Source organism: Herpailurus yagouaroundi, unplaced genomic scaffold (genome assembly GCF_014898765.1).
Source record: "Herpailurus yagouaroundi ecotype Mexico unplaced genomic scaffold, PumYag 198, whole genome shotgun sequence".
NCBI classification, from domain to species: domain Eukaryota; kingdom Metazoa; phylum Chordata; class Mammalia; order Carnivora; family Felidae; genus Herpailurus; species Herpailurus yagouaroundi.
In genome coordinates, this window is record NW_024412429.1 from 22,588,183 (window position 1) to 22,614,615 (window position 26,433).

Genomic DNA, 26,433 nt, shown 5'->3' on the forward strand with positions numbered 1-26,433 from the left:
CCTTTTTTTTTTTTTTTTTTTTTTTAAATGAAAGAACTCCACTTTCTTTTTTTCTTTTTTAATTTTTTTTTTTAACGTTTATTTATTTTTGGGACAGAGAGAGACAGAGCATGAACGGGGGGAGGGGCAGAGAGAGAGGGAGACACAGAATCGGAAACAGGCTCCAGGCTCTGAGCCATCAGCCCAGAGCCCGACGCGGGGCTCGAACTCACGGACCGCGAGATCGTAACCTGGCTGAAGTCGGACACTTAACCGACTGCGCCACCCAGGCGCCCCTGTCTTGTACCTTTTTGCCTATTGTTGTTGAATGTTGTGAGGAAATTTTAATTCTAGTAGAGAAAAATATCAATATTTGGCGTTTGTCCACTACTTTTACTTTTCACTCCAAAGGTCAGCATTTGGTCATTGTCAACTTGGTTTTTTTTTTTTTTTTTCAACGTTTATTTATTTTTGGGACAGAGAGAGACAGAGCATGAACGGGGGAGGGGCAGAGAGAGAGGGAGACACAGAATCGGAAACAGGCTCCAGGCTCCGAGCCATCAGCCCAGATCCCGACGCGGGGCTCGAACTCACGGACCGCGAGATCTTGACCTGGCTGAAGTCGGACGCTTAACCGACTGCGCCACCCAGGCGCCCCGTGTCAACTTGGTTTTTTTTATGCTACATGAAACAGGAGTGAAAATTGATGCCACTGAATCTATTTTCAATCACTTCTGACTGGTTCTGGTTGTTTATTAATAAAAGATGAATGTTTCCCCCCCCCCCCATCTTTTTGCTATTTTCTTCATTTCAAGCTAATTAAAAATTTTCCTACTTAAAAACTGGAAGGGCGCCTGGGTGGCTCAGTTGGCTAAGCGTCTGACTCTTGATTTCAGCTCAGGCCACGATCTCAGGGTTGTGAGATGGAGCCCCGTGTCGGGCTCCGCATTGGGCACAGAGCCTGCTTAAGATTCTCTCTCTCTGCCCTTCCCCTACTCTCTCTCGCATGCATGCACGGTCTCGCTCTTTAAAAAAAAAAAAAAAAAAATCTTCTCCATACTTCATATAAATTGAATTACATCCATACCTATTACTATAAAAACAAAAAACACACAGCTGCTTAAATCAGTGGACCATCCTCACTTCATTAGGAGCCACAAGCAGCCATGTTCTCTTGTCTCACATACCATCTTGATCCTTGGTACATGGTGAAGCAACATGATTATTTTGTTACACTTTCCAATATGCATATAACAGGAGAACTTTACCACATAACGTAAAAAACATGTCAATAGAGGAACTACATATACCAAACATTGCCTTGTGAGTTTATTATGTTCACCACATGTCGCTCTGTTCAAGATAGAAAATGGACATTAATCAGTTTTGCTTTGGGAAAAATAATGTTCTCATGGGAGTCCTGTTTGAGGAAGTGATACCTGGATGGAGAAGTCGTTGCAAATAGTGACAAGTGTAAGGAAGGGGAGAGAGCCCTATGAGCCAAGAATTACAGTCTCTAAAAAAAGAAGGGACTTGGAGATTGAGGAAGGCCAGCAGAAGGCCAGTGAGAAAGGTAATTTGGCCAGAAGCCAAGGGCCTCAAAAGAACTAAATGTTTATTTAGGTTTTAAGGTGTTATTTATATTTTGGTTAAAGAAAATTAAATCTGAACACTTATTGAATATTTGTTGAGTTGAATTCACTAAAAGATTTTTTCAAGTTGCCTGGTTCAAATCTGTTAAGCAGAATGCTGCTTGTATTGTGAAAGAACATTGGATTAGGCGTCCAAGGAAAGACGTGGATTTGCGTTTCATCTCTGCCATTTAAACCCACACAGGTGAGAAAATGAAGTGATAATGAATAAAGGAGTGTTCATGAAAAAGTTAACAAAAAAACAGAAGGTAAATACTAATTCCAACTACAGTAGAGGAGGATAAAAACAGTCTTATAATTTCTTTCTCCCCATTCCATGCAGGTAAGAATAGAAGAGGAACTTCACTGAGATTTAATTTATGTATAACAAAATGTACTCATTGGAAGCATAGTATTTGGCAAAGTCTGACAAATATATAGATCCATGTAGTTATCTCATTGATCAAGATTTAGGACATTTCCATTACCCCACAGAGTTCCCTCATGCCTCATCTCCATCCACCCTAGGAAAACACTGATCTGGTTTTTATTCCTATAGATTAGATTCACCCCCACTAAAATTTCCTATAAATGAAATTATATAGCAGGTCTTCTCTTATGTGTGGCTTCTTTTACTCAGCATAATGTTTTTTAGATTCATCTATGAGATGATCATCTGCTCATTTTTTTTTTATTAAAAAAAATTTTTTTTTACATTTATTTTTGGGAGACAGAGACAGAGCACAAGTGGGGGGAGGGGCAGAGATAGAAGGAGACACAGAATCCAAAGCAGGCTCCAGGCTCTGAGCTGTCAGCACAGAGCCCGATGAGGGCTCGAACTCACAAACTGTGAGCTCATGACCTGAGCCGAAGTCGGACGCTTAACCTACTGAGCCACCCAGGTGCCCTGTTTGCTCATTTTCTTACCGTTTGTTTCCAGATTGGGGCTAATGTGAATATTTGTGTAGAAGTCTTTGTGTAGATAAGTTATTATTTCTCTTTGATAAATACCTGGGAGTGGGATTACTGGGTATATAGTATAAGTATGTGTTTACCATTATAAGAAACTTTCAGTTTTTCAGAAAGGTTGTACTATTTTATATTCCCACCATCAGTGTATGAGAATTCTAGATTTCCCACGTTGTTTAGAACACTTGGTATTGTCAGTCTTTGAATTTTTAACCATTCCAGTGGGTATACAGTGGTATTTCACTGTGATTTTAATTTGTTTTTTTTTCAACGTTTATTTATTTTGGGGATAGAGAGAGACAGAGCATGAACGGGGGAGGGGCAGAGAGAGAAGGAGACACAGAATGGGAAACAGGCTCCAGGCTCTGAGCCATCAGCCCAGAGCCCGACGCGGGGCTCGAACTCACGGACCGCGAGATCGTGACCTGGCTGAAGTCGGACGCTTAACCGACTGCGCCACCCAGGCGCCCCTATGATTTTAATTTGTAATGGTCACTGGGGAAGTGACATCAAGTGTCACTTATGCACTTATTGGTCATTCAGATATCTTCTTTGATGAAGTATCTTTTTAAGTCTTTGCCCATTTCTATTGCATTTATTGTATTAGTGACTTGTATGCATTCTTTAAATATTCTAATATAAGTCCTATGTCAGATCTATGTATTGTGAATATATTTTTTTCTCAGTATGTGGCGTGGCTTCTTAATTCCTTTTGAATAACAGGAGGTTTTATTTCTGGTAAAGTCCGGTTACCAATTTATTCTTCCATGGTTGTTGCTTTTTATATCCAACCCAAGCAGTCTTTGCTATTCCTAGATTTTTCTTCTAGAACAGTCCTGTCAAACAAAACCATTATGAGTCACATATATAACTTTAAGATTTAAGTAGCAACATTAAAAAAAAAAGTTGAAGTTAATTTCAATTATATATTCTATTTAAACCAATATGTCCAAAATATTATTTCAACAGGTAATCAATATAAAAATTACTGAGATATTTTATATTCTTATCATAAGTCTTCAAAAGCTAGACTGCAGTTTATACTTATAGCACATTTCAGTTTGGAATAGCCACATTTTAAGTGGTAAATAGCATGGCTAGTGACTACCTTATTGGACAGGACAGTTCTAAAAGTTTTATTGTCTTTGTTTTTTATTTAGGTCTGTGATCTAATTTGATTTTATTTTTGTATATGATGTGAAGTATAAATATAAGCTGGGTTTTTTTCTCCATACAAACCAGTTTTCACACCATTTACCTTTTTCCAGTAGAATTATGTTGTACCTTTGTCCACAATCAATAGATCATATTGTGTGGCTCTATATCAGGACTCCATATACTGCTCCATTTATCCTTATGCCAATACCATCCTGACTTGATTATTGTAGCTTTATAGGCCTTAAAAACAAGTAGTGTAATTCTCCCAACTTTTAACCTCTTTTTCTGTTTTGCTATCCTAGATTCTTTTCATTTCCATATGAAGTTTAGAATCAGCTTGTCAATTTCCACAGCAAAGCCAATTGGGATTTTGCCCATTATAGAAGGTTGAAAGGTGTGGGGGGGGGGGGGCCCCACCGTGAGATATGCCTATGTCCTAATCCCCCAAACTGAGAATGTTACGTCATTTGGAAAAAAAGGGGTTTTGTAGATGTAGTTAATGATCTTGAGATGAGGTCATCCCAAGTAATTCAGGTGTGTTCTAAATCCAATGGCAAGTGTCTGGTGAGATAGACCTACAGAAGAGAAAACACACAACACACAGAAGATAAGACGATGTGAAAATGGAGACAGAGGTGGGAGGCCAGATGCCAAGGGTGATGTGGCCAGAAGCCAAGGAAGCCAAGGAAACCAGAGAAGGAAGGAAACAGCCTCCAAAAGCTGGAAGAGGCAAGAGGAAGGATTCTACTCTAGAGCCACTAGAGGGAGTGAAGCCCCACTGACACGGTGATTTTGTACTTCTGGCCTCCAGGACTGAGAGAGAATAAATTTCTTGTTTTAGCCACAAACTTGTGGTAATTTATTGCAGCAGCTATAGGAAACAAATACGTCCATTATCAACTTGAAGAAGTTTCTTTTCTTTCCTGTTTTTTTTTTTTTTCAAGAATGGGTGTTGGATTTTGTCAAAGGTGTTTTCTGCATCAATGGAAAATATTTTTTCCTGCTATTTTTAAGGTTGTCATATCTATGTAAACACTCTGCTCACATGGTATTGATTTTAGCCCAGTCATAGCTGTTACCCCTGGTAACATCTGTTCCTGAAAAGTGCTGGGTCCTAACATGCTGTATCAAATTGTAAATATGTCAGCATGAATCTTCTTGCTTTATATTTGCCAAAGACATTTTAAGAAGTCATTGAAGAGAGTCTGAAGAATAAGCCTGTATCTCAAAATGCTTACAAAAATAAAACAGATCATGGAATTTATGCTGAGTGCTTCTCTATAACTGGGACCACACTCGTAACCCATGGGTCCAGTTTGGCCTTGAGAGATACTTCATTTGGCCTCCATACCATTTCCAAAATTAGGAAATTTTATATTTAAAGGCCAGATACCAAGCTTGTCCTGAATTATAGAGATTTGGCAATAGTGCCCTGAATTCCAACATGGCGGCAATTGGCTTGAGCTGTACAGCATCTGCCCCTTGCACAAAGAATGTTCTTTTCACTTTACTACAATCTCATTCCTCATTGTTTTAAACTTCATAGAGATTGGAGTCTGTAATCTCTGCTCCAGAACCTTTGTTGGGGCACACTGTCATCCAAAGGCACGGGTCATTGAGGGAAGGCTTAGGGAAAAGGAGGGTATTACAGTTACCAAGTCAACATATAGATGTTTGAAGAACTTTGTGGGAATAACTTAAAAAAGGATTTTCATACAATTCATTACCAATAAGGGAGTCTGGTTAACTGACTTATGGATAAACACGGCACAAAGAAAACACTAAGAAAATCAAAATTTAAACCCTAAACCACACAAAGTAAAACAGCTCACCTGCCACCAAAGAAAGAAGTACCTTATAATGTAACATAATGTATAATGTAAAATGTGAGAAGTGATGGGAAAGCGAAGAAACCAGAGATTCCACTAATGTGATATATGTCTACAACCTTCCACCCCTCTCCCCACAAGACATACTGAGGAAAAAGATGATCAGACCAAATTTTGAGAATCTTCACAAATGTCCTCCAATTGGGAAAGAAGTCGGTGGCCTCCCCATAAAACGTCTAGGAATCTTTATGAGCCACTGTTGATTTTTGCTGGAAGCAGGAAAGTTCGCCACCTTCTGGGGTACTATGTTAAACTGGGCAAATGAACTGAAGTTCACAGGCATGGGCTACTCCTTGCCTGGCTTGAAGGAGGGCTGGTGAGGATTTAAGGAATTTCAGAAGTGATGGCTGACTTCTCCCAGCAAGCTCTATGCTCCATTTCAAGCTGAGTTCTTCAATCCCCCATTGCCCTTCCTGTCATCCTTAAACCCTCGGGTGGCAGAAAGGGTAGACAGCAACAACACTCAACCCTAAAACTGAAGCTCAGGTTAGAAAAGACCAACACAGCTCAGGTGAAGAGAAAAGTGCACCAGGAATTCACTCCCAGCATATGAGTGCAAATACACGGTCTGGTATCAACTTTTAAGGATAAACAAGATAAGAGATAGTGACATAGCTATTATGCAAACATGCTATAACATGGGAGTGGGAAGAAAGGAAAATAGCCTGTAAAAGACAAGAAACTAAGGCTGGAAGAAAACATAACTCATGAGCAGAAATTTGTATTCTTTATATGTGTTTCACACTACAGGAAAAAAAAGAACACAGAAAGAACAGCTAAGGAGAGTATAAGATGAGAATGTGATGAAAAGGGAAATTGCATAGCTAAGAAAATTGAGGTTTAAAACCATGATTTTAAAATCCAGTAAACTAGAAAAATAAGTGAACAGAATATTTTGAGAGAATCAGAGTACGTGCAAATCACAAGAAGATGGATGCGGAAGGACAAAAATCAGGTATAAGAACAACTGGTGACTCTGTAGTAAAAAATCCAACCGATGAAAGATAAACTTACTCAGATGTATAATATGAATGGGATGCTATACTAAGAAAAGGAGAATGGAATCCATAAACTGAAAGATCACACTATATACTGGGAGGGGAATGCTGATAGAGAATAATTGCCACTGAGACATAGCCCAGATAGGGATCTGGTTTTAATGATTTAAAAAAAAAAAAAAAATACTCTTCAGGCATTCAAGTAGAAAAATCAGATTACCTCCCAGGGAGAAAATCACAAGGATTCAGATCTCTCCACAAAAATCTGGTGTCAAAAATCAATGAAGCGATTGCCATTTTGTTCTGTTAGGTTTGAAGAAAGGTGTGAATCCAAAATATTTACCCTGCTCAGTTTTTATGTGTAGAGCTAAAAAGCAGATAAAACCTTAAGGTATTCTATAAACCTTCCTTAAGGAAACTACTTGGAAAAGAGGGCAGGCCATTAAGAAATAAAAATAGGGAATTTAGGAATGCATACATTATGATGAATATTGAATTCGTTCAAATACAGAATTAAGACTGAACATCTGGGAGCATAAGGTGGGCCAATAAGAACTTGTGAATGTTCTAAGAGCCAGTAAGTCAAGAGTAATGCAAGCAGTGGAAACTGGAAGATTGCAATGAAGGTGGGTAGAATTGTAAGATGCGCTTAACCTCTAACTCAAAGCTAGGAGACTGAAATCTGCAGTGAACTCTTCATGCCTTTCATTTTGCTTCACGTTTATAGGCCTCTTTTAGGAATGTATATCGTGTAGGAAAGAAAGCAACTGCTGGAGATTTGCTTCCGTTTCTTTTTCTTAAATTCAAATAGCACTGAATATTTTTGAATTACTTAAAGCGTACATAGTAGGATTCCAGAACCATACAATCATTTCCGTCTAATCTTTCTGTGCCTTAGGATCCTCATGTGAAAGACGGGAGTAGAAGTGCTTCTCCCAGGGTAGTCACGAGGACTACTTTATTTACCTGCGAAGCGCTTAGAACCGTGCCTGGCTCACAATTAGTGGTCACAGTTAGGCTGCCATTATTTCAACACTGCACGGATAGGAGGTAAGTGAATCCGGCTTAGTGCAGCGTTCTCCTAGCATCTGTCGTGTTTCTCGTTTATGATTTGGCTCGGGGCGGCTCATCCTGGTGGTGACTTAAGTGAACAGTCTTCGATACCGTACGGGGCTTCGGGCTGGTTCGGGTCTACCTGCGCCAGCTCTGCACCTGGGCGACCTTGGCTTAGCCCACACGGATGACTCAATCGGCCAGGCGTCTGGGCGCCTGTCCTCTTCCTCCGCCCAGGCCGCCGACCCCCTGGCTCCCCAGCGGGGCCTCCTCCTGCCACGTGACGCCCCCGCCAGGGGCCCCAGCGCCCTCCTCGCGGACGCGCCGTTCCGGCTCCCGGGCTCCGCCTGTGCGCGGCCTCCTCGGCGCAGCCATCCTCGCGGCTGCCGAGGGCGGCAAAGCCCACGGCATCTGCCATTTGTCATTCAGCCCGTCGGTACCGCCCCGAGCCTTGATTTAGACACGTCTGGGGCGTATTCTGGCCTCACTCTCCTGGCGGACGGACGGACGAACGGACGGGGCGGCTCTCCTCCCAGCCCGGCGGACCGCGGGCCTTGGCGCGCGGGGTGCTTCCCCGGGTCGCCGTCATGGCCGCGGAGGCGGCGCGCCCGAGCTGCCTCGCCTGAGTTCCGGGGGGCTCTTGACCCCGCAGGGTAGGTGGTTGGGGTGCTCGTGGCCCGGCTCGGTGGCGGTGGGGCCCGCTGCGGGCCTGGGGGGCGGCGGGGCGGCGGCATTGCCGCGGAGCGAGGACCGTCCTGGGCTCCGTGCCGCGCTGGGGAGGGTGTGCCGGTGCCGACGCGCCGCGTACGTGACGGGGTCCGGGGCTCCTCGGGACGAAGTGTGAAACTCCGACAAATTGTCACCGGCCAAGCCAAGTTGACTTGAACAAAACATTCTTTCAGCTGGCCGTTTTTAATGCCGCTTTTTGAAGCATTTGTGTATATTTGGTATGCAGTAAATAGACTCGACTTTTGAAACCTGGCACGCTAACCTTGCCAAAAGGCCAAAAAGGAAAAAAAGAAAAGAGAAGAAAAAAGTCTCTTAAAAGTAGTAACGTGACTAAACATGAAACGTCTGCATTCATGTTCATTATGGAAAATGTGATTCGTTTTATCCTTCGATATTACGGACTCTGTCAGATATACTCTTAAAACTGTTTAAGAGTGGGGGCTCCTAAAAATTTACTACATTGGGATAACTGATAATGCAACTTTGGTTATTTAGTCCCAGCATTAAACTTTAAAGACGGTGGTGGGGATTTTTACTTCTTAATAAATATACTTCTGTAATTTTGACTTTTTTCCCCCAACAAACGTGTTACTTTTATGTTTTAGGAAACCAATAAAAATTAAAAATAGAAGCACTCAGCTTAGGTCCTCCTTCTTCCAGGAATCCTTCCCTAACCCCTCCCTCCCCAGGCAGGATCGGAGGCCCCTCCTGTGAGCTTTCTGGGGCCTCACTGAGGTCCGGGTCCCTTATGTCCTCCCCACCCCCCTGTGTATTAACCCATCAGTCTCGCTCGGAGTCCAGTGGATACATAGCACATGGTAAGTGATTAGTACTGTTTTATGACCGAAGGAAGAGATAAAACGGTCTGATGTTTTAAAGTTTTGGCTCTAAAATTACACATAGGCATATTTATATACACTCAGATAAAAAAACACTTATTTAAAAGTTAAGGATCTAGAAAAGTTGCCCCTGTCCGATGTCCGTGTTACACATCCTGAACAGTCCCACCCCTAGGTGTTTATCCTCTAGAGCGATGTTTTTCAAAGTTGGAAGCCCATTTTAGTGAGTCGTGAAATCAGTTAAGTGGATAATGATCAGAATTTGTAAAACACGAATTAACACAGAATAGAAAATAACAGACTATGTCTCAGGTCATCGGGTATTTGCTTCATGAAACTCACCCCCCCCCCTCAGTTTTATACACACACAGATGTGTGTCATGATGTAAAACGTCATTCCTTAGTATGAGTCATGGTCAAAAAAGTTTGAAAGCCACTGCCCTAGATAAATTTTCATACATATACACAAGCAGACATGTATGAGGTTTACTCTGGTGTTATTTGTAATACTCCAAAGCTGGATGCCTTGTTGTCTATCTGAAGGAGAACAGTAAATTATATTCATAAAATGGAACCTACCCAGAACAGTGGTGAATGAAGTAGTTTTGTGTTTCAACATAAATGTGTCTCAATAATGTTGAGCCAACCAAAAAAAAAAAAAAAAAAAAAAAAAACAAAAAACAAAAAACAAAACAGCAGACAAAAAAAACCTCAGGTTGTTGAAGAGGATATCATTCAGTATTCTATGAGAAATTCAGAACCTGGTGAAATAAAGCTGTTGTTTAGAGATTCATATATAGGCATGAAAAGTAAGGAGTAGTTGTGAATAAATTGATACCCTAAAAGTCAAGCTGGTGGTTTTCTCCTGGGGGGATCAAGGCGGAAGTGGGGGGGATTGAGAAGGGACATACTAAGGACTTTTGGATGCTGGACATGCTTTATCTCCTGACCTGGGCAATGGTTACATCAGTGTTTGCTTTATTACTCTTTGTTAAATGATATATGTAATGTCTACGTATTACAAAGTATCCCCCCAAATCTATTAAAATATGGGTGTTGCGAAATGAAGCCTGAATCCAGGGCTCTAGTCTATTCATATTTCCTAGCTTTTCTTTAAAAAGAGAAAAGTTGTGATCAGGGATAGGTATCTAGGGAATTTACACAATATCCGTAATGTTTTATTTCATAACTTGTAGGGTGGATACGTCCATGTTCATTGAATTGTTTATATGCTTTTATATTTAATTTTTTTAAATAGAAGAAAAATAAAATTCATAGATAACATTTTGAACATTTGGTGTGTTTGCTTTCCGAAAAGTGACTGTTAGGTATTTTTTTATAAAATCGAAATTATATTTTATACAGTAACATAAGCTAAAATCAAGTTCTTTTATGAAAAATTTAAATACTAAAAAATATATAAAAAACCTAACGGACCTTCACGGACCCTCATCGAGGATTTTTAAATGTTAACATGCTGTCCTGTGCACTTCAACAGTTTCAATTCCTCCGTCACTTTAGGCCACATTCCAAGTGCTCAATAGTTACATATGACTAGTGGCTATTATATTTTACTGTATTATTTTATATTATACTGTATTATATTATATAACAAAACACTTCCATCATTGCAGCAATTTCTATTGGAAAACCTTGTTCAAGGTGCAAATCCTTTGTTGGTTATGTAAACCGCAGACCATCTTTTCTTTGTGTTTTCGTGTCTTAAGATATTCTCCTCCATTAGGGAAATGTACTTAGAAGTTTTTTCTAAGTTTTAAAGTTTCTGTTCTTTTACACAATTAGTTCTTTAACTTACCTGCCTTGCAGCTGTATAGATATGTATTTTTTAAATTTATGTTGTGAGATCAGGACGAATTCATTCTCTTTTTTCTGTGTGGAGTGGCAGTGAACCCCACACCAGTACGAGCTCTATCATACACATCTTCCCAGATATGCTTGGACTCATTTCTGGGCTCTTCACTCTGGTCATGGATTTGTCTCCACGAATACTACACGTTTTTTTATTTACTGTTGCTTTCTACGTAGTCTATTTTTTCAATTCTAAGAATTAAAAATTTTTTCATTAGGATTTTTTTTCCCTTCCCCATGAGTTTTTTAGAAGTATGCTCTAGTTCTAAATGTGGAAGGTTTTGTGAGTTATCCTTTTGTTATTGATATCTAACTTGCACTGTAGTCAGCAAATGAGGGCTCTGTGTTACCCATTCTTTGAAATTTGAGAATTGCTTTGTGGCCTCATGGTTAGTTTTTCAACTGCGCCTTGAATGATTGAGAAGAATATGTACTCAGACTTTTGGGGCAAGGTAGGTATAAAAACATAAATACACGTGCGCGCACACACACGCATGTGTCTTAGATCAAGCACAAGAATTGTGATGTTCAAATCATTTTAACCTTACTAGTTTTTTGGTTTGTTTGATCTATCAACGACTGAGATAGGTGTAATAAAAAGATCACAGTAAAATAATGAATTTTCTCATTTCTTCTTGTAATTCTGTCACTTTGTAAAAGTTGAAAGTACAGTATATACGAGTTTGGAATTGCTGTATTTTGAAATCTGTGGATTGGACCTTTTGTCATTCTACAGTGATGCCCTATGCCTCCCCACCAAATGCCTATTACCTTAAAATCAATTTTTAGAATACTCTAGTTACACCTTTTCAGTTAACATTTGTTTAGAAGATCTCTTTAGCACAGATGAAATCTGATTTTTTTTTCCCTGTTCTGCTCTGACAATCTTTGTCTTTTAATGGAGCTCTCAGTCTAATTAGATAAAGTATAATTAATGATATATTTAGGATTAAAGCTAACATTCTGTTTTATGGTTGTTTTTATTGTTTTCTTTGTGGTTTTTTTTCTCTTTGCCACCTTTTGGATTTTTTCATACTCTGTTTTCTTCCCTTTTAACTAGTATGAAAATGTTTTATTTCTTTTAGTAGTTTAAAATTTTTTAATGTACAGCTTAATCTAAAGTTTATTAATTCTACTTGCAAATAATTCAAGAAACCTAGGTTGCTTTGACACCAGTTAATTACATGTTCTCATCTGGAGTTTTAGTTAACACCTTGGTTTTTTTCCTTCTATAAATTCGACATCGTGATTTTTTTTCTTTTTATGCATCCTTTGTCATTCCTTCTTGCATCTCACATCTTTCTTTGTCAAATATGTTTCAGAAGCTTGTTTATTAAAGGAATGTTGACAGTGAACTTTATCTGAAAATATCTTTTACACTTTTGAATGATGGGTTTGTCTGGTATGCAGTTCCAGGTTGACAGTTTCTTTCTCAGTCTTTTGGACGTATCATTTCATTGACTTCTGCTTTCAATGTTACCATTAGTTCTAATAACTTATTTGTTGTTAATCTTTGTTTTTGTTTTTTTGTTTGTTTTGGGGTTTTTTTTGCCTACTTTAAGATCTTATCTTTTGTGGTCTACAGTTTTATGACAGTGTATCTAGGTGTGGACATTTCGTTTATCCTGGATTGATTGTTTCCTGTCTCTAAGGTTGGGCTTTCATCAGTTCCCAAAAGTTTCTTCTTTTTTCTTTCCGTGTAGTTTTTCCTCCATTTTTTTTCCTATTCTTTCTTTCAAGACTCTGCTTACACTTTGGTTAGACTTGCTCAGTCTATCCATTTCTTTTAATCTATCTTTTATATATATTATATATTTCTTGTTCATGTTGAATTCTAGATAATTTCTTCAGGTCTTTATTTTGACTTTTGTCCAGTTTTGTTTTCTCCAAAATGAGCTATAATTTATGTATAGTAAAAGCACAAAAATAAAGTGTATGGCTTTATGAAATTTACATATGTGTATGCCTGTATGATCACCACTCGGATAAAGATAGAACACATTTTCATCCCTGTAAAAGTTCCCTCCTGTGTCTTCCACACAGTGGAGCCACTCCTCTCTATCAGTCAACTCCTGTCCTGACTTCTATCACTATGAATTATTTTCAGGTGTTCTTGAACTTCATATCAATGGAATCCTATAATGTTTGTGTGTGTTTCCTTTTGTTCACAGGATATTTTTGACATTTGTCCAGGTTGCATGTATAGGTAATTTTTTGTTGTTGGCTTTATAGCAAAGGGTGGTAAACTATGACCTGTGGGCCAACAACATATTTTGATATATAAAATTTTGTTGAACATAAATATGTCCATGTATCAGGGTTGAGTAGTTAAAACAGAGACCATATGACTTACGAAGACTAAACTATTTACTGTTTAGCCCTTTGCAGAAAAAGTTTGGTGACCCCTCTTCCATAGTATTGCATTATGCGTGTGGGACTGCAGTTCATTTATCTATTCTTTTGTTGATGACCATTTGATTTGTTTTCAGTTTTTGGTCATTCTAAGTCCCATTTCTGCAGATGTTCTTGAAATTGCTGCTGGCAGACATATATTCCTATTTTATGGATATATACCAAAGTGCTAAATTGATGGTTTTAGGGTAAGTTGATTGCATTCCCATGAATATTAATAATGTTGAACTATCTTTTTATATTTATCGGCCATTGAGATTTCTTTTGTGAAGTGCTATTCAAATCTTTTGCCTACTTTTTTTAGTGGGTTATCTCTTGTTCATGATTTTAGTTCTTTATATATTCTGGATGAGAAATCTTTATCAGGTATATGTTTGCAAGTATTTTCTACCTGTCTAAAGTTTGCATACTTATTCTTTTAATTGTTGCCTTTGGATGAGCAGACTTAACTGTTATGAAGTCTAGTGATGTTTCTTGTACCCTTCCCACAGATTTTTTTTTTTTTTTTTTTTACCCATGCTCGTTTTTTCCTACCCCCAAAGACCTAAAAAAATTTTTCTGTGATTTCCTCCAGAAACTAAAGTTCAGTCCTCACGGTTGGGTCTTTGATTTATCGCCAGTTGATTTTTGTGTATCGTATGAGGTGAGGAATATCAAGGTTTCCCATATGGACATTCAATTGCTCTACGCATTTATTGAAAAACCCTCTCATGGGACACCTGAGTGATTCAGTTGGTTAAGCAAACAGCTCTCAATTTCAGCTCAGGTCATGATCCCAGGGATGTGGGATTGAGCCCTGGCTTGTGTTGGGCTCTATGCTGAGCATGGAGCCTGCTTAAGATTCCCCCCACCCCTACCCCCCACCATCCCCTGCTTAATGCTCTGTCTCTCTCTCTCTCTCTCAACAAAAAAACAAAATACCTTTCTTTTTCCATTGACTTGCAGTCATCCCTTTGTTGTAAATGAATGATCATAGGGGTGCCTGGGTGGTTCAATCAGTTGAGTGTCCCACTCTTGATTTTGGCTCTGGTCATGATCTCAGGGTCCCAGCATGGAGTGTGGAGCTTGCTTAAGATTCTCTATTTCCCTCTCCCTCTGCCCCCTCCCCTGCTTCTGTTCTCTCTCCCCAAAAGTAAATTAACTAATTAAATTCAAAAATAAAAAAAATGAATGATCATACATTTGGATGTGTTTTTGAACTCTGTTCTGTTCTATTTGGACTATATCAGTTCTTCTGTCAGTATCATACTTTCTTAATTATTGTAGTTTATAGTAAGTCTTGACGTAAAGTAGTGTAAACCCTCCACAATTTTTTTTCTTTTTAAGGATTTGTTGGATATTTAAGTGTTATTCATTTCTCTATAAATTTTGGAATCAGCTTGTCAACATCTATTTAAAAAAAAAAAAAAAAGGCTACCAGACTTTTGACTGGGATTGCATTGCCTCTACAGAATAATTTTAGAAGAATGACATCTTAAGGGAATCTTCCAATATATGAACATGGTATATCTCTCTATTGAATAAGTTTTTCAGGTACTCTTAGCATTGTCTTGTTTTTTTAGTGTAAGGGACTTATATATTATTAAACTTAATTCTAGGCGTTTGAGGTTTTTTTGGATGCTGTTGTAAATGGTCTCTTTTTTCAATTCTGTTTCCAGTCCTCTTGCTAGTATCTAGAAATACAGTTGATTTTTGTATTTTGAGCTTGTATTCTATAATTTCACTAAATGCACTTTTCAGTTCTGGTAGTTTCTAGGTTGTTGGAGATTTCCTAAATGCACAATCATGTCATCTGCAAAAAAAGAAAAAGTTTCACTTTGCCTTCTTTTTTTTTTTTTTTTTAATTTATTTTGAGAGAGAGAGAGAGCATGCAAGCAGGGCAGGGGCAGAGAGAGAGGGAGAGAGAGAATCCCAAAGAGGCTCCATCCACAGTGCCAGTGCAAAGCCTGACTTGGGGCTTGAATTCATAAACTGTGAGACCATGACCTGAGCCAAAACTAAGAGTTGGATGCTTAACCAACTGAGCCACCCAGGCTCCTCTAACTTTGTCTTTCTAATCTCTATTACTTTTTTATTTTTGTTGCCTTATTGCACTGGCTGGGAATAGCAGAATAGTATTTAACAAAAGTGTTAAAATAGACAGCCTTGGGGCTCCTGAGTGGTTCAGTTGATTAAGCATCTGACTCTTGATTTTGGCTCAGGTCATGATCTCACAGTCATAATAAGACTGAGCCCTGAGTCAGCCTCCATGCCCAGCATGGAGCTTAAGATTCTCTCTTTCCCTCTGTCCCTGCCCCACTCATGCTCACTCTCGCTCTCTGTCTCTCTCAAAAAACAACAACAATAACAACAACAAAAGTACCCTTGCTTTCCCCTGATCTTAAAGGAGGATACCTCAATTCTTCACTATTAAGGTTATGACACTAAAGGGGTGCCTGGGTGGCTCAGTTGGTGAAACGTCGACTCTTGATTTTGGCTCAGGTCATGGTCTTGCAGTTTGTGAGTTCAAGCCCTGCATCAGGCTCCACAACACTGAAGATGCAGAGTCTGCTTGGGATTCTCTCCCCTCCCCTCTCTCTCCCCCACCCTCTTTGCCCCTCACCACCCCTCACCTGCTCTCTCCCCCCTCTCTCTTGCACATGTGCACACACACGCTGTCTCAAAATTTTAAAAGATATTTAGTATACTTTTTTTTTTATAGATGCCTTTTACCAGATTGAGGAAACTTTCTTTTATTCCTGGTTTACTGACATTTGTTTTCACAAATGGGTATTGAACTTTTAAATCTTTTATTTATAAAATGCTTTTAGATTTATAGAATATTTGCAAAGACAGTATAGAGTGTTCCTGTATACCCTTCACCTAGCTTCCTCTAATGTTAACATCTTCCATAACCATGATACATTTACCAAAGTTAAGAAATTGACATTGGTGCAATACTATTAATTGAATGACATATTTTATTCAGATTTCCCCAGTTTTTCCACCAGTGTCCTTTTTCTGTTCCATGATCTGATCCATATACCACATGGCATTTAGTTATCAAGTCTTTCTAGTCTGCTCCAATCTGTGAAAACATTTTAGTCTTTCAGACATTGCCACTTTTGTATTTTATTCAGTGTCCCTCATTTTGGGTTTGTCCAGTGTAGTCTCACAATTGGACTGAGGTTATGGACTTTGGGGAAAGAATACCAGAGGAATGTTGTGCTCTTTTTTGCATCATATCTGGGGGCACGGGATCTCCACATCAACATGTTAATCACATAGTTTAGGCAGTGTTTGCCAGGTTTCTCCATTGTAACACATTACTACTTTTCACTTCTTATACTTTATTTTGTTTAAGGAAGTCTGCACTCAAAGGGATGAGAGGGAAAAGTATCAAATGATTTGTGGATATGTTAAAACTACCATGGTAATTAATAAATGTTTTGAAGTTGTGCAAATGTGCTATTTCTCAAAGTGTAGCCCACTAATTTTAGCATTCAACTGATCTTGCCTGCAGCAGTTATTATTGTGGTATTCTAATGATGATTTTCCATTTCCTTCCTTCTTTCTTTTTAAATGTTTGTTTTGAGAGAGAGCAAGCACACACACAAGCAGGGGAGGGGCAGAGAGAGAGAGAAAACCCCAAGTAGGCCCTACACTGTCAGCACAGAGCCCAATGCGGGGCTCGATCTTACAAATGATAGATTATGACCTCCACCAAAATCAAGAGTCAGATGCTCAACCAAACTGAGCCACCCAGGGGCCCCTCCATTTCTTTCGTTCTTTCTACACTTATTAACTGGCATTTTCTGACTCTGGAGCTAGACTGCCTGGGTTCAATTCCTAGTTCTGCCTCTCCCTTTTTATATAGTGTAATCTTTGACAGTTACTTCTGTATATTTGGATTTTCTCACTACACGGTGTGGATAACAAGTGTCTACCATAGAAGGTTGTGGAGAGGATTAAGAGAGCTAATACATAGAAAGGGCTAACAATTATGCTTAGCCCCTAGGAAGCACCCATTTCTTTGTTCCTTAATGTGGTAGGTTATTCTCATTTTAATTATTTTAACAATTGTATAAATTATTAAATTGTCATGTACTGTTGGGTAAATCTTACATATATTTATGTGATCTGGATTAACTTTTTAAATTTTTTTCATGTAATATTCATGACTCATAGTGGCTTTTTTTTTTTTTTGCTATGGCAAAAGACAATGAATGATAGAGTCCTTAAAAAAAATTACACAAGAGCTTAGCAACTGAAGTGGCAATATTCCCAACTTTCTAGAGTGATTTATATCAGAGTCTTCTGTAGAGACAGAGATAGCTCTTGCAAATGAGTCTTTTAAAATATTGAACTGAGCAAATTCGAAACTTGGCATGTATTGTAAAAGAATGGTCACTCAACAGGAAGGAAAAAATTATAGCCCTTTTGCATGTTTCACCATGAACACTGTATTATTGTAGAGGTTTCAATATTTGAAATTTTTTAAATGATTCATTTGCTAGCAGTATGTATGGGCACTTTCTATGTGCCTGGAAATACGTTTTGCTGCTTTTGGATACTTCTTTGCTCTTATAAGCCAGTCAGTCATTTAAAAGTTGAAGGCAAGCCTACTTGAATATTCAGGGAAACTCAATGTTCGTTTTTTTAAAGTTCATAAAATTGAACTCTAATATTTTTCCTGGTCCCCCCCTCCCCTTTCCTGTCAGCATCTTGAGTTAGGCCCTTATCATTCTATGCTATTTTTCCCTGTATTGAGATTTTCCTTCCCTTCCTTTCCTGTACAGTGACCACTGGGGTTGGTTCCTGAAAAGAACCTTTCTGTGACATTCCAGGACTTGAGAAAACAGGTCCTTGACTTCTTAGCCTGACTGGTCCTTTTCTGTCTAGTCCCAGCTTGCTTTCCTAGCCTTGTAGTCTTTCTCCTTAGATTTAGTCCAGTGGCACAGTTAGTCATTAGTTAGTCAACTAATTAGAACCTGAAGTCACTGTATTGTTTTTGAGGCTATGCTTTTTTTATTCATGCCATTTCCTCTGCTTTAAGTGGATTTTCCAAAAATTTTCCAGGCTCTGTTGAGAGGATGCTCACTCCACAATCCTCCTAGCTGGATAGGAACCCTGTAATTTGTAATCTATAGCCCTTGTTAAATTCTTACCTTTCATCACCAATCTTTATATCTAAATGTCATTTCCAGTTGGTCGGGTTCTTAGAGATAGAGTTCCAGTACCTACCATGATACTTTGCATACAAAGAGCTATTGCTAAATAGCTACCACTCTTAAATACCTACTATAATTGTGCTACAGTTTTGCAAAGTAAGTATTATTGTCTGTTTTAAATTGTGAAGAAACTCGGTATCAAAGAGATTAAGAAACTTGCCCAATGCTGTATAGTTAGTAAGTGGCAAAACTGGTTTGTCTGATTCAAAAGCTCTTGCTATTTCTTTTATGACATACTACCTTGGTACTAAAAATAGTTAAAATTATTAAATAGGTGTATTTATGGAAAAACACTACTAAAATTGCTTCACATAGATTGCCAATATGCTACGTAGAGTCTTCACTTCAGTAACTAAGGTAGCTGCTATGGACTACCTGATACACTCCTACTTTCTTCAGATTTTTCTTCTAAGTTTTTATTGATACTAATGGATAAGGTTGATTTTGACTTTTTTGGGGGTCAGTGAAACAGAGACCTAAGCACAATTTGCTTGGTCTTTGTTTTTAAGTAGATAGTTTTGCATTTGCCTAATAACATTTACTAGGCAACTGATAAGGTAAAAATAGTCTGGTTATCTTTTATGAAGTACTTTTTCTCTTTGTACTGAGGTATTAAATACATAGGGGTAAAGCATAGAAAGCATGTCCATCTTAAATATACAGCTTGGTGAATTTTCTGTATGTATACCTGTATAGCCACTAGATCAAGAAAGACCATATTACATCCATCCAGAAAGAGAAAATTTCCATGCTCCTCCCACCTAGTACCTCCCCTAGAGGTACTGATTTCCATTTCTACAGATTAGTTTTGTCTATTGTTGGACTGTAAGGGTAGCCAGATAATATGCATTCCTTTGTCTGACTTCTTTCATAATAGCCTATTTTTTGAAATTCATCCATATTAATGCATGTGTGTATATGTTTTCTCATATTTTTCTAAAACATTCCATTGTATCAACATACCATAGTATATTCATTCTGTTAATAGATGTTTGAGTTATCTTCTAATTTTGGCTACTACAAATAAAACTGCTATGAGCACAGGGCCAGTACAGGTCGAGTGGGTGTGGCATGCCAACAGGTGCCATGGTAAGGGTCTCAGCAGCCATGCTGTTTTCGACCATGATGTTGGGGAAGCCCCGTGTGGGTAGGGACATGGAGACGTACCTGCTCAAGGTGTGGGCATGGTTGCGGGGGCCACATGCCATTGGCTGGGCATTTGTGACCCCAGCTGGGACAGGAGACAACCTACGGAAGAAGAACCTAGAATCTGGAGAATGGTCATCTGGGCTGGACCACCACAAAGCCAAGGCCATGTGACCCATCTTCCTCATCAGGCATTCCCACAACCATGTGAATGCCTCCCTGGAAAAGACCGCACACTAACGTCCCTGGGTCATGAACAAGCTGAACTAACTGGGCTCCAACTTGCTTATTTGTCCATGACCCATGCAAAAGAAACCACCAATATGGTAAGCAAATATCTTCCAGGCATCTGCAAGGTCAGCACAGACCTACTAAGGGTCTGCCCATCAAGCCCGACCTGCCTGTGTTCCACTGGAACACTGTATTACAAAGATAGAGCCCGGATCAAGACCGCCTTCCAGAACTACAACCACTGGGCAGATGCCAAGCAGCAGGAGGACAGTTAGATCTTCATCTGCCGTGCCAACATCGTCTGCTACATGGTACTGGGCAGGGTAGTTCCCTCCAGAAGGCTGGCTCCACCTCTTTCTCAGCAATGGCAGCATCGCCCACCTGGTAGTCCTGCGTCATGGCCAGTGCTACTCAGGACCCTCGGGGACACGGGGTTCATGCCTCTGGATGAGATCTCCTGCTCCTGAGGGCTGCCTACAGGACCGGCTCTTCTTCACCCCCAGCCTGGCTCCAGCGGGTGCCACCAAAAGCACAGCTCCTTCCCGTCTTCTCTCCACAGGCTGCACAGCACAGTTAACACTGCATTTCTCAAGGAGGAGAATGAAAAATATGAACACCTAAAGAATCTAAAATGTGGCATTTCAGTCCATACTTCAGGCCCAGGATGGAAAAAGGAGTCGTTCTGAGCAGAGCATCCTGATTGCTATCTCGGGATTTTCTGCATTGTCTACCAGGAGGAGGCCTCACCAACGCTGTCTGTGGGGACCACGGGCAGTCCTCATGGGGGCCTTTGGTCATGACCACAGTTGGCCATGTAAGCCCCTTGAGGCTTGTCAGCAATGCCCATCAGGCACGAGGGGCTCTGAGGAAGAGGGGCTGCCAGTGCTTCTATTCAGAACTTCTTGTCATACATTCTTCTCATTTCTTAAAACCTTTTTGTCACTTCAATATTTGTCAACTAAAGATTCTCTTCATCTGGGCTCTTGCTTTGATAACCAGTTTGTCAGTCCAGAGTCCTGTACCTCTGATGCTGTTGGATCTGGACTCAACTGGGGCCTTAGGCCTTTTCCTGCACCCACGAGCACCTTGGCAGGTGAGGGAGGTGACTGGATGGTGATAGTACCATGCAGGTCCTGTTTCAATAAAATACTCGACAGCTCAGTCTGCCTCTGGCTGTTAATCCTCTATGCTTACAGGTTAAACTATTTAGACATGATGTGTCCATCGCAAATATTCTGTTAACTTAGGAGAAACTATAATTTCTATGAAGTGGTCATGAACATTTTCTGCACAATCAGTGCAACTAATTGGGACATTTGATCCATTTCTCTGTCAACTTTGGAAGTAACTACAGAATAAAATTTTACTGAGAAAAAAAAGCTGCCATGAATAGTCATACACGATCTTTTAGTGACAGTTGCAGTGTTTTGTTTGGGAATATATCTAAAACTAGGATTTTAAAGTCATGGGGTAGCCATGTGTTTAGTTTCAATAAATTCTGCCAGGTCAACCATCGGTGAGTGAGTAAATCTAAGAGTTGTAACAGTTCCACATTTTCAGCAGGACTTGATATTGTTCCTTTTCATTTTAAGCCCTCTGGTGGATGTGAGGTGGTATCTCATCGTTTTCTTTTCCATTCCCTCATTGTTAATAATGTCGAGCACCCTTTCAAATGTTTCAGATAATTTGGATTCCTTTTTTTAGGCAGTACTTTTTCATGTCTTCTGCATATTTTTATTGGGTTGTTTTTCATCTTATTGATTTGTAGGAATTCCTTATATTCTGGATAAGAGTCCTTTGTTGAATATGTGTATTACACATAGCTTCTCAGTCTGTGACTTTATTGTTTTCTCTTTTAATGATGTCTTTTGACAAGCAGAATTTCTTAAATCCAGTTTATAATTTTTTTGAATACTGTGTTTTGTGTCCTGTTTAAGAAATCTTTGCCTACTCCACAGTCATGAAGATACTAATTATCCTTCACATTTAGATCTGTGTTCCATTCTGTGATTTATCTCAATAGTTTTTGTATGATGTGAGATAAGAATCTAGATTACTTTTTGTTTTTCATTATAGAAATCCACGTGCTCTAGAATCATTTTTTGAAAAGAATTTCCTTCATTGAATTGCAGTGGTGAAAACCTAGTTTCCATCCACTTGTGTGGGTCCATTTCTAAACTGTTTTTTACCATTGTTCTTTTTGTCTGCCTCATGGTTAAAGATGGCTAGCCAAGCTCTATCATGTCAGTATTTCAGCCAAGAAGGAGGGGAAAATAAGAGTATGCTCCTTCTCAGAGTATGCTATTTTCAGAATTTGCATGTAACAGTTAAAATGCCTACATCTTGTTTGTCAGTAATATGACAACTCTTGTCTTCAAGGAACATTGGGAAATGTCCTTATTCTGGGTGCCCTTGTGTCCTTTTAAAATTCAGAGATTAGGGGCGCCCGGGTGGCTCTGTCGGTTGAGCATCTGACTTTGGCTCAGGTCATGATCTCGCGGTTTGTGAGTTCGAGCCCCGCATCGGGCTCTGGGCTGACAGCTCGAGCCTGGAGCCTGCTTCCGATTCTGTGTCTCCCTCTCTCTCTGCCCCTCCCCGCTTGTGCTCTGTCTCTTTCTGTCTCTCAAAAATAAATAAAATGTAAAAATAAAATAAAATTAAAAAAAAAAATAAAATTCAGATTATATCACAAAGGAAGAGTGGAGGAATGGATATCAGGAAACATTTGTAGTCTGTGCCGTAACTTCTGTTTGGAGCACTTTGTGGGTGTGTTTAATAAACATTTTATTTGACTACCTACCCCTCATAGGAACCTCATAAGCGTGCAGATGTCACAGCCCTGATAGAAAACTCTCCCAGAACTACTTAACAAGAAGTGTACCGAGTAGTAATAGAATCAGCTGCTTTCTAGTGAGACACATGTCCATGTCTTGTTAAAGTTCATCTCAAATCACCCAGTATTTCTTTATATGGTATTGGTGCCATCAAAACAGCTGGAAGGGAATAAAAGCCTAAATCAGGAAAGTCTAAAGAAAGAGATGGCTTAGTAGGTCTGATAATAGTGTGGACTATGGTGGGAGGGAGACCAGTGAAACATCTGTGGGTCTTCTAAATGTCCCCTTATACTTTACATTTTGGAAAAGAAAACGTAGAGGTCTAGGTTCCAGTTTTATTTGTTTTGATTTTCTTGTTGGCTGCCATTAGTGCAGTTAGTTGGTATAGATTTTTCATTTCAAAGGATTTATTTAGTATTTCTAGACCTTGAAACAAAAGGTCTCTGATGGTTTGGGCCAGCCCAGTGTTAAATGTCCTTCCCTTTTCATGTCCTTCCCTGGGAGAGATACTTGGAAATATCCAAGAAGGGTAGATGTGTTAGTCTGCTTGACTAGTCTGCCATAACAAAATGGTACAGACTGGGTTGGATTAAACAACAGATTTACTTACAGTTCTGGAGTCTAGAAGTCCAAGATCAAAGTGCCAGCAATTTTGTTTTCTGGTAAGGCTTCTTTTCCTGGCTTATAGATTGCCGCTGCCTTGCTGTGTCATCACACAGCCTCTCCTCTGTCATGTGTGGAGAGAGGGTAGTCTCTGATGTCTCTTTCTCTTCTTGTAAGGACACAAGTCCCATTCGTATTCAGTCTTAGTTACTTCCTTTTTAAAGGCCCTGTCACCAAATACAATCATGTTGAAGATGAGGGCTTCAACATAAGAATTTTGGAGGGACACAGTTCAACCTATAACGTTATGCTCTCTAGCCCCCTTAAATTGATGTCCTTCTTGCATGCAAAATACATTCATCCCATCTCAACAGGTCCAAGAGTCTTAACCCGTCCCAGCATCAACTCAGAGTTCTACATTCCAAAGTCTTACCTGAATATCATGGGGCACCTGGCTGGTTCAGTCAGTAGAGCCTGTGACTCTTGATCTTGGGGTCATAAGTTTGAGCCCCACATTGGGTGTGGAGCCTACTTAAAAATCCTCTAAATTAGGTATGTATGAGACTCAAGGTATGATTCGTCTTGAAGCAGAATCCCTCTCCAGCAGTGAACCTGTGAAACTAAACTGGTTAGGTGGTTCCGAAATACAGTGGTGGGATGGAAATAGGATAGATATTCGCATTCCAAAAGGGAGAAAGCAGAAAGGTCACGGGAATGTTGGACCCCAAAGAAGACTAACATCTAGCCAGGCAAACTCTATTTGATTTTAAGGCTTAAGAATAATCCTCTTTGGCTGCGAGATCTGCCCTCTGGCCTGGTAGCCCTAGGCAATGGCTCCACCCCTGAGGCACTGGGTGGGGGCAGCCTGACCCACCGAAACCAGGGATGGGAGCACCACCCTCTGAAACGAAGGGAGGAAGCAGCCTTTCTCTCTGTAGTGGGAGTAGAAGTGAGGATGTCTAAACTGCCCTGGGGTTCTTTCCTTTTCATGAGAAATAAAACATGTTTGCAGCCAAATAGTTCAATGTCTAGTCCTGTTCAATCTCAGAAGTCCAAAAGCCTTCCTTTATTTCATCCTAACTGTATTCTGTTTGGGCCAAACTGTCTGTGTCTCTGTTGGTTAATCCCATCTCTATTCCTGGTTTCTGTTGATCAGGCTGACTAATAACTCCAAGGATAATCTCCTCATGGAGCTATTGTCCAGCCACACCGTTGGTGTTTTCTCCTGGACATACTTTCTCATTTTTTGCAATATGGATAGGCTGAGAATTTTTCCAGATCTTCAAGTTTTCTCTTTCTCTCTCTCTCTCTTTCACTTAATGATTCCTTCAATTTATCTCTCTTCTTGCATTCTACTAAAGCAATAAGGATAGCCCAGGCCACACTCTATACTTCGATTAGATATCTCTTCAGCTAAGGGACACCTGAATTACTCAGGTCATGATCTCATGGATTCGTGAGTTTGGGCTCTACACTGATAAGTGTGGAGGGTGCTTGGGGTTGTCTCTCTCCCCCTCTCTCTACCCCTCTCGCACTCACTTGCTCTCTCTTTCAAGTAAACTTAAAAGAAAAATCTCTTTAGCTAAACATCCGTGACTTACAAGCTCTTCCTTCCACTGAACCCTAGAACAGCTGGTTCTTTACCAGTCTATAGGCAGGATCATCTTTTCTCTATTTCCAATAGCACATTCTCATTTACATCTGAGTTCTCACCAGTCACCTTTGACTTCCTATTTCTTCAAGGCAGTCTTGGCTTTTTCTAGAATGCACCTCAAAACTCATCCAGCCTCTACTCAGTTCCAAAGCTGCTTCCACATTTTTAGGCATTTGTTACAGCAACATTCCATTTCACAGTACCAAACATGTATCTGTAGTTTGGACTGCTATAGCAGAACGCCATACTGGGTGGCTTAAACAACACAAGGGTGTTTTCTCACAGTTCTGGAAACTAGAAGTCCAAGATCAAGGTGCCAGCAAATTCAGTTTCCGCGGAGGCCTCACTTCCTGCCTTGCAGATGGCTGCCTTCTTGCTGTGTCCTCACATGGCCTTCCCTCTGTGCGTGCGTGTGTGTGTGTGTGTGTGCGTGCGCGCACACACCTCACTTGTATATATACCTGATACATATAAGGGTAGGATGGGGCAGTTAAATGTAGTAGACTATCCCATCTAGAAAAAGGTAACATAGGCACACTGGAATTACTGGTCCATAGCAATTCTGAAATCCCTCATGATGGATATTGGGACACCCTGGAGGAACAAAATTTGCTGGCCTGATTTTATCTTCTTGTTCATTGTTTTCATGAGGCTCTGGTGTTTTCCTCTGAGTAGTTCTTCCTTTTCTCTTCCTTGGCTCCGTATGAAATGGAGAGTGGAGGATTTGCTCTGCTTGGAACTGAGCAACCCTTTCTTCCCACTGCTTCCATATAGAAGGAGCCAAAGGGTCATTTTCAGACTTTAGCTGATAGACTGGTTCTCTTTGGCAGCACAATTCTCTCCAAAATCTAAAAGATTTCTGTTTGTTTGTTCTATATGCTGGTAATTACATCTGTGTTTTTTTTTTTTTTCTTTTGTTGTGGTACCTGGTTCTCAGCTCTGCTGCATTGATTTGAGTTCTCACCTGTATAGTTCTTTCTAGACCAAAAGAAAGTTATTTGAGGACTGACTGACTGACTTCTATGGGAAAACCATACCCTTAATCTGATCTTTTTCCTCGTCTTATCCAACTAAAATGATTTAATGAACATGTTAATCTGTCCTTTCCCTGAGGCAGTTTAATTTTTTTTTTTTTATGTTTTCCTGAGCCTATGACCTTCATTCAATGTCTCTGTTAGTATGGGAAGTAGTTAGTCCATATAACATTGCAAATTGAAAATGTCTGGAAT

The 26,433-nt window shown here is 39.8% G+C and overlaps 1 protein-coding gene and 1 pseudogene across 11 annotated transcripts in view; both read left to right on the forward strand.

The window, feature by feature from the left end:
* The first annotated feature begins 7,556 nt into the window (after positions 1-7,556).
* Positions 7,557-26,433, forward strand: part of PLAGL1 (PLAG1 like zinc finger 1) — a 73,984-nt gene continuing 55,107 nt past the window's right edge. For 7 of the 11 annotated variants that reach the window (XM_040448971.1, XM_040448972.1, XM_040448969.1 and 4 more), the window contains exon 1: positions 8,222-8,330. The gene's annotated coding sequence lies outside the window, so the exon portion shown is untranslated. Of the gene's footprint in view, positions 7,675-8,221; positions 8,331-26,433 lie in introns of those variants that run through there. The other 4 variants (XM_040448966.1, XM_040448973.1, XM_040448974.1 and 1 more) reach the window with 4 other exon arrangements.
* Positions 19,206-21,771, forward strand: LOC121013357 (serine/threonine-protein phosphatase PGAM5, mitochondrial-like; annotated as a pseudogene).